The 9,230-nt window shown below is 42.1% G+C and overlaps 1 protein-coding gene across 1 annotated transcript in view; it reads left to right on the forward strand.

The window, feature by feature from the left end:
• Positions 1-9,230, forward strand: part of PTPRT (protein tyrosine phosphatase, receptor type T) — a 418,285-nt gene that overhangs the window by 71,373 nt on the left and 337,682 nt on the right. The window lies entirely within an intron of this gene.

Below are 9,230 nucleotides of genomic sequence, written 5' to 3' on the forward strand. Positions count from 1 at the left end.
ACAAGAAAAGAATGGTAGGCAGGGTACTGCAGTGTTCGTTGATGGTGAAGACATCAAAAATATGGAATGTGAAATGAAGGAAGGGCATCTTCTATTATTTCTACAATCAAATAAGATGTGATTTCATTTTTTTCCCAAATGGCCTCAATAACTTTTACTGGTGTTTTTTATGCAGCAGCAATACAATGGCTAGCATTCCACATGGCTGCACTCAGGCAAACCAAGAATAAGGAAGAATTCAAAGCACCAGAAACACAATCAGAGAAGATAGAGACAGAAAGTAAATTTTAAATGCCACTGTTGCACTTTGTGGAAGAGAATACCTACTGATTATAACCTGAAGAATACTGATCACATATCACTTTGTTGGGGATCTACTTTATTGTGAGGGGGTTTTTTTGCCTTTGGTGATCTGATCTTTAAACTGAAAAAAAACCCAAAACAGTTTTCAGTTTTGTCAGCTATGTTTGAGTTTGGAGTGCATGCAGGTGAAAATATTGTGTTGGGGAAAATATTGGGTTTGCTTATCTATCAGTAATAGCTCCTTTGAGTGGAGCATGCCTATGAAGAAACTGAATAGTAACAGTAAATAACTTTGGATTAGTATATTTTAGGTAGAAGGCAGAGTAGAGTGTGCCTTTTAGACTAACTAAATCAGAGATGCATAACATGAGCTTTTGTGACCATAATTATGGTCACTTCATGTAATGCATCAGCAGCATCTGATAAACTGAGTCAGGCCCTACGCTGCCATCTGTCTGACATCAGACTAACACAGCTAATTGCCTCTGTTCACAGTATATTTTATTGTTCAGTAGGTGCAATCTGATTGTTAGTATATCCCTCATTAATATAATGTCTATCAAACAGTTAAAACTTTAAATTGTGCTCACTTCAAACACATTGTAAAATAGTCATTATTGCTTCCAGTGACAAGGTGGAGAAATCATCACTTTGTCTGAGACAGGTTTTTTTCCTCTCTTGAATGATAGGTCTTTCCCAAAAAAAGACAATTTGGAGTAGGAAAATATGTGGGTAACAAAAACGGTAATTGCATCGGAAAGTGGTTAGTTATGTGGTTATCCCTCTGTGATTCAAAGATGTCATTTTAGCATACTTGACTCTCAGTTTCAGATGTGCTATGGTGTGTGTATGTTATTGCCGGCATGATGGAGGACTATATATCTTAGCCCAGGAGTTTTCCATGTTAAAAAACTAATTTTCAAAGGTTGCCTGTGCTGAAAGATGTAACCATAGATGTACTAATGAAGTAATTTTTTTTCAAATACAGTTTCATAACACTGACCGTATCTTAATATTGCATAGACATCTTATATGCCATTCATGATCACATGGATCATTTCTTCTTCCTCCCTAGCTCTCTCATATGTTAGTGATTTGATAGCCCTGTGGCAACAACAGCATTTATTCCAGTGCAAAAGAATGGGATTATATCAGATGGCTTAGCTTTCCAAGAAGGTTGAAAGGTGGTTGTTGGTATTTTACTTTTGAGTTGTCCGGCTTTGAAATGCCTTAGAAAGGGCCTGGTTTTCAGAAAGCTGTCTTCATCTCAAGCTGGACACTCAAAATTGCTAGCCTATTTTCAAAATCTTGTGAAAACCCCTTCAACGCTTGTTTTCAGTTTGGGAGTGAAATGAAATGCAAATTCCTCATATTTGTTAACTATTTGTGTGAAATATATGCAACTAAGCAGTATCATAGTTTAGCCATTCACACTGTCCAGTTAGGTGTTGCCTAACCTCATACAAGCAACCCACTTTCAAATGCAGATGACCAACAAATTAGTGAATACATGTTCCATTCTGTCATATGATATGTATACATTTAGCTTTGCTCTATACTGTGGCAGAACAGCATGGATTCACTATTTGCTCAAGCAGAAATCTAATTGAGCATCTTATCTGGTATCAGATTACAGAATAGATTGGCTGACAATGGAGAAGTGTTTCATCATCCTAATATAAATTTAAGAAAAAACCCAAACAATTCTGAAGAAACAGACAGGGAAAATCTATTTTACAGCTGTAGCCTTTGGCAAGAAGAGTGTATGCTTCTATAAATTCTATTTGATACTGAGGAATCTTTTATGTGGTAGCAATGTTAAAATGAAAGAGTATTATACTAGAGAATCTGAGCTTGAATAACATGTACAACATCCCAGGCTAGCTGGGTGCAGGAGGTAAGGTAACCAAAACATTGGAAACCAAGGGTTTTGATATGTGTTGCCTCCTCTTCTTCTCCCCCATTAGATCTTGGAATATTAGCATGCTTCACAGGTATACATGGTAAAATAGACACTTGCACAATTTTCATTGTGTTTGCCTTTTTTTTCAAATCAATTACAAGGGGGGAAATTGGCTGGAGAAGATGTCTTTGAAGAAGTAACAAGAGAAAATGGAACCTGCAGTGGCATAAACATCAAAGAACAATCCAAGAAAAATCAAAGGATCTGTTCGAGAACATCAACCTGCTCACAAACTGCAATGCCACACGTAGTTACCACAGGTTTTCAGTACCCTGGGTAATTCATTGTATATTTTGATGCACCCAAACATGAAAAAATCTGAAGTACACAATAACTACTTTTCTGTTGAGTTTTATACACCATTCTCAAAATATGGTTCTGACACTCCATGCCAAGTTTTCTTTCTTTAATCCCTCATTTTATGAGATTTTTGTGCTGCAACCAGTAAGCCCTCTGGCACTAACTGAAAAAAGCTGCAACCATTAAGTGTAGCTTCTGAATTGGGCAATAGAGATTTTTTTTGCCAAGCAGTTAGTCTCCACCATCAAATTAGTTGGATATTTTTTCTGGTTTATCTAACTCCTCCTTTTTCAGGTTATCTAACTCTTCCTTGGGCTTTGTCCCAAACTGTCTGTCCCAGCCAAGCAGGGAGGCATGCTCTAGCACCCCCGAGCTTTTGGCCTGGGCCACTGCAGGTATGTGGCTGCATTTCTGGAATCAAAAGTGAATGTCTGTTCATAGCAGTCTGCCAAAAAAGAAAAAAAAAGGAGTGAGGTCATATCCCAAAAAGCAAGCAACATAGAGTGCACTATTGGTTAAAACAAACAAACAAAAAGAAAGTCCAGTTGGATCCTGCAGTCCCAGCCTCCTCTGAGTCCCTGGAAGCCCACTGCAATATAGCAAGCAAGTAGTTACTAGAGCAGTGAGTTGCACAGTTAATTTTTTGTGCACTGTTACAAAGATATAGCCAATCTTTAGTTTTTAACCTGACACAATTTATCTCTTGGCTTTTTTTGAATTGTAACCTTCTGACCTTCTACAGGTCAGTCCCACAGCCTTTCAAGCACTCTAGGATCCTAAATTTTCATTTTAGGACATTCATAGTAAAGCATCAGTTGAAAAGCCTTTTCTTTCAGAGAAGAAAAGCAGTGTGGAGTCTGAATTTCACTCTTTTTATGCTTGAAGCATAGTCTCTTTCCTAAGGCATCATAGAGCAAGCACCATTCAGAGAAGAGCTAATGGCTTAATTCTGACAGAAATGGTGATGTTATAGTTTTCTTTGGCTGTTCTGGAAGATGTGTGAGATCTGATGGTGGTGTTTGCTTTTTTGTTTTGTTTGCTTAAAAGAAAAGTTCTGGTTTGTGAGTTAAAACATTTTAGACAGAAGACATTTATTAATGTTATTACTTCTACTATGTTGGTAAGATTCTGCTTGATAAGAGCAAAGATAAAAAAAAAAGTCTAAGTTATTGGCTAACCTGTGCACCTGAAAGTTTTAAGCTTCAGAGAAATGTTATGGTACGGTGGGAAATGAAAATGCTTGCTCATAACTGCCAAGGGAATTGGTTTTCTCAGAGTTTGGAAAGTTGTAACTTTGCTGTCAATTTGTGCCTGACAGATTTTCATCACTAGAAGAATGGTATCTCAAAAAACCCACTTTCTTTAATATTTTCTAAACCTATTTAGAGAAGTCAAAGGGACCATTCTCTTTTTACAGAGAGAGAGACCATCAATTCTCCCACTTTTTTGCCTTCAGTTGTAGGAGGCATGAGCTGTCTGTTGTGAGGTATGTTTACATATCTGAATTGTGATATTCAAATGGAAATTGATTCTGAAACCTAGAGAATGTGAAACCCTCTAGAATAATTGCATTGATATTCACTGTGTTGTCTTGACTTTGGTTATCTGCCAACGTGAGAGGTGCAGATGGGCCTTTTTGATCAAAGTTGCTCCCTAGGAAAGCCCTGCTATCAGATATTGGTAACTATCTGTAGTTTGTGTACCAGGATAACTAAGCAGAATTTGACCTTGTTCATATATTTTGGTGGAGAAGTGTATTCTAGAGCACAGGATTCTGGCAGAATGGGTTGGACCTTCCATTGTATTCGGGGGCAGGGGAATTGTCAAACCTAAAATATTCCAAATGAAAGTACTTGGGGCCCAACAACTGAAATTTTCTGAAACTTTTTCTTTAGAAAATTTCCAGCAGCCTGAGTTAAAACTATTACTATTACCAATAGTTACCACTGCTCAGGAGCCTGCCTACAGCATACTGTCTATGTGGAGTTCATGCTGATATGGAACTGATAAAATAAGGAAGGCAAAAAGAACTTAGACAACTTAACAGTACCATTCCAGTTTAGTTTGTGGTATCCTCTAAACTTGTTACAGGTTCAGAAAGAGCGTCCCTGTGCATGCTACTACCTGCCAGTGTGGCATATATCAGCAAGGAAGAGCATAGTCTTTTACTTTTTATTTGTTTATTTTTATAAATAAGATGATTCCTCTTATTTTTCCCCCTTGCATGCCCTGTAGCTGTTCATTCAACTTAACACTTCTTGAGTACCATTTATGGTGTTGGGAAAGTATGATAAATGGAAAAGATAATTTGTTTCCTTTCTACTCCTGCAATCACCCAAGATTGGCCAGTTAATGTGATGTCTTTTCTTTTGCATTTGTGTGAGACCTGACAGATGTTATGCACTGATTTAGCTATGTTTTTTATTTCCTGAATTGAAAAATTCTTACTTCCTTGCATTAACTCACCCTACAAGCGTTTTTCTGTTCCTCAGAAGATTTCATCTCTTCCAGACAACTAATATCCTTTTCCATGGGGTTTGAAATATTGGAAAATATTTAGAAGTGAATTATTTGGGAGAAAGCAAATAGATTGGAATGGCCAGATACCAGGAGTTATTATAGCAGATATATTATTCAAGCCAGCATCCCCCTTAGCTTTGAGGCTAGGGACAGAAATTACATACAAACTGGTATAAGTGACGAGAAACCAGTTCAAATCTGTAACACAACAGGACTAGGTACACACAATCAAAAAGCTCAAGCTTAATCCATTCAATCTTTGCAGGTTAATTAAACTGCATAGATTGAACCAATAAGCAAACAAACAGACATTCACTTCTTATTCAGGAAATGCAGCCACATACCTGCAGTGGCCCAGGCCAGATGTCAGGGGGTGCTAGAACATGCATCCCTGCTTGGCTATTGCAGATAGCACGGGCCAAGGCTAGTCTTCCCATTCTGCTTGGTGTGGGGGGGGGGAGGTTTGCAGGAGAGGTGCAAAACATTCTGGGATGCTGGGAAACTGTGAATTAACTTGAATCTGAAGGGGATCTGGGACAGAAGTTCAATAAACCGATTTAACCTAAATCAGCTCAGTCTGATACGACATCCATCCAGGTTTATTTTCAACTGGTTTTGACCATTTTGAAAGCAGTTTATGGCACTGAATTTCTGTTATGTTACATATGTGAGCCAGCTTGTGATCCGTAATACTGGTTTATGTGTAATTTCTGTCCCTAGCCCAGAAGTTCAATGACCATAAACTGCTTTCAGAATGGCTAAAATGGTTTATGATAAACCTGGATGGATGTAGCATCAGATTGAACCAATTTGGGTTCAGTCAGTTTATTGAATTTCCGTCCCAGATCCCCTCCAGATTCAAGATAACTTACGTTCCCCCAGCATTCCAGGATGCTTTGCACTGCCTCTGCAAACTTCCCCTGGCAGGGTGGGCAGATTAGCCTTGGCCCAAGCTGTCTGTCCCAGCCAAGCAGGGAGGTGTGCTCTAGCACCCCCAAGCTTCTGGCCGGGGCTACTGCAGGCATGTGGCTACATTTCTGGAATCAAAAGTGAATGTCTGTTCATTGGCTTATCAATTCAGCTTAGACTAACCTACAAAGATTGAATCAATTCATCCTTGGGCTTCTTGACTGTTTGTACTTAGCCTGAACGTCTGTATAAGCTGCCCCGCATGAAGCACTAAGTGTTTTTATTACTGATGGAGCAAAGCAGGCACTAGGGTGAAGGGTGTAACTCCCTGCCCCAAATATACTGTTCAGTCCTGTGCACTCACCTCATGGGACACCTCTATAATGCTTCTGAGAGAGTGCTTCTTATATCTTTTTCAAGCTGTCAGATATCTCCCTTCCCATACCTCCTTAGGTTTTCTTTCAGTTGTTCCATTGAGGAGGCAGTCTCTGAGACTCTTCTCCCTGAATTCTTTTCTGTTTCTGCAAATGTAACTAATGCATAAATCTTTCTAAATTTCTGACGCTCATACTAACTAGTCTGCTGTAGCTTGCTTTTTTATCCCTCCCCCCTCCCCCCCACCTACTAGCCCTGTCTTAGACACAGATTGATCATATTCAAAGCTGGGGATGAAGAATGAGATATTAAGTGTTTCTAAATTGAAATGTGGCTCTGCTATTGAGGGCAAAGGATTTTTTTCCATGAGACATGGGGCTTGTGCTCTTCCCCAGGGGGTGGGGGGAACCCAAAAAACACTAGATATGTTAAAGAAACAAACTTGGTTACTAGTGTGTGACAAACCCAAAGTATCTCCTGATATAACCTAAAAGACAAATGCCTTAATTCTTCTGTAGATATACATTGGAAATTAGTTTACTAGTCTTCTGATTTCCAAAGCTGTTTGCTGATGGCATTCACTGTATTAAAAATACTCACTCTGGTGCACTAAAGACTGTGCTGTTACTTTGAAGAGCCCCATGAAACATACTAATTTATTAAATAGTCATGACAGATGTGAAAGCTTGAAAGCATGGAATCATTGAGCATCAAGAGATGTTAGATGTTCTGGGCACATGAAATATTTGAAAATAGACACATCTATGGATGCTGTAAATGTTAAGCATGTGTCAGCTTGTAGCAGGACACTAAGGTGCCTGCTACTGCGAGAGCCAGGAAGGCTCGTCAGGTGCCGTTCGCCAAGGCAACAAAAGGGGGCTAATGGGTTACACCTGCCTAGCCGGCTGAAAGAAGGGGCAGGGCCTGGCCTATATAAACCACAGGCAGGAGGCCAGGTGGTGGTTCCCTACCAGCAGCCAAGGCAGAAGGAACTTCCTGCCAGAAAGAAAAGAGAAGCAGAGCTGGGATGCCAGAGCAGCATTGGTCACCACCGGGTGATGGAGAACCCTGGTAGGCCTGAGCGCAGTTTAACTGGAGGCTTATGTTTGCTTTGTAGCCCAGGGGCTTATGTTTATGTTGCAGTTTGTTTACACTGGTGGTTTGGGTGAAGCTATAAGGGGATGGAGGAGGCCTCGTAGGGGACTCACGGTAGAGTGAGGACCCCAGCCCCAGTGAGGGCACAGAGTTCAGGGGTACAGACCCCAGCTCCAGAGGAGAGCCCGGTGAGAGGGCGGCACTGCGGAGGAGAGCCCGGTGAGAGGGGGCAACTGTGCAGAGGGGAGAGCCCGGTGAGAGGGGGCAACCTTGCAGAGGGAAGAGCCCCAGGAGAGGGGCAGCAGTACAGAGAAGCCCCACTGTGGGTGTGGAGAGCCCCAGTGAGAGGGGCAGCAGTACGGAGAAGGCCCTAGTGAGAAGGGCGGGGTACAGAGAAGGCCCACAATGCTTAGAGATACAGAACACCTGGAGCAGGAGAACTGTGGCCAAGTGGAAGAGAGGTAGTCTCCCTATCAAAACACAGATATCATCAAAGTTGTGGTGGGCAAGAATAGGAGGGTGCAAGTCCGAAGCTTGGCACAGCAGAGGAGGTGACAGGGGCTAGCACGGCGACCCCGCCGTCCCTCCTGTTACAGTGGTGCATTGGCCAGGAAAACCGTAAGGACGTGCATGGAAAGACGAACCTGAGGGCTAAAATAATGAAGGAGAGGGGGCTGTAAGAAGATAGTGGTAACACAAACCGAAAAGAGGGCAAAGTAGGAAGGCACTGCCCTGGGACGGTATTGGGAAGCCGGAGGGTCCGACCAGTGAAGGCGTGAGGCCAGGATGGCAATGGCAGAGGATATAGAGAGCCTGAGACAGGAGAATTTTGCCAGGCTATTATGAATAGATGAGTTAGAGGAAAAATTGGAATGGCTGGAGTGGGAGCTGGAGGTGGCCCAATTTCAAAAAGAGCAAGTGGAGGCAAGGACTGCTGGGATAGAACAGTGGACCCAGGCAGGAAAAGAGGAAGGAGGCTCAAAGGAAATCGGGCGCATGGTAGCAGCGGAAGAGGAGAGAACTCGCGCCCTAGAACAGCTTATTGCAAATGGAGCCCAAAAGAGCCGGGTGAGGGAAGAGAAGCTGCAGAAGATGCAGAGGGAGATGGCAACTTGGAGAGAGAAGTCTACTACAACCTGCACAACCCAGGCAAGGGAACAGAAGGGGATACTACAGAGGTTGGAGGTCTCTAAAGGCATAATTGATGTCCTTCAGAAAGAAGCCCGCGACCAGGATGATCGCGTACAGGAATTGCAGGACGAGGTGGAGAAATGGCAGCAGAAGTATATGGGTGCAGAACAACTATTTCAAATGCTGCGGAACACCCTGCATGAAAATCAGGCTCTGACCAAAGAAAAGGGAAAGGTGCTCGCACAGGAGATGGAATAGGTAAAAGAGTACATGGCCAATTATGATGCACTGCATGAGCGGAACCTGTCGCTTGAAAGGCAATTAGAGGCCGGAGTGAAAGAGAACGATAGGTTACGGTCCCAGCTACAGAGTGTGGAGACTGGAAAAGACCATCTGGAAGAACAGATACAAAGCCTTAAAACCCTCCTAGAGGATGGTGCGGCTAAAGAGGCAGTGACTAACAATGAGAGGGAGCAGGCATTACTTCAAATGCAAGCCTTAAGTCGGCAGGTCCAGGCCTTGGAGGCAGAAAATAAAATGCTTCAGATGGCAAATGGGTCGATGGCCATAAGAGGCCAAGATCCTGGGGAGTCAGAAGTGCTAGAGACAACAAGCATAGCAACTCAGACAGACG

The sequence above is a fragment of the Alligator sinensis genome, unplaced genomic scaffold (assembly GCF_000455745.1).
Source record: "Alligator sinensis unplaced genomic scaffold, ASM45574v1 scaffold494_1, whole genome shotgun sequence".
Lineage (NCBI taxonomy): Eukaryota > Metazoa > Chordata > Crocodylia > Alligatoridae > Alligator > Alligator sinensis.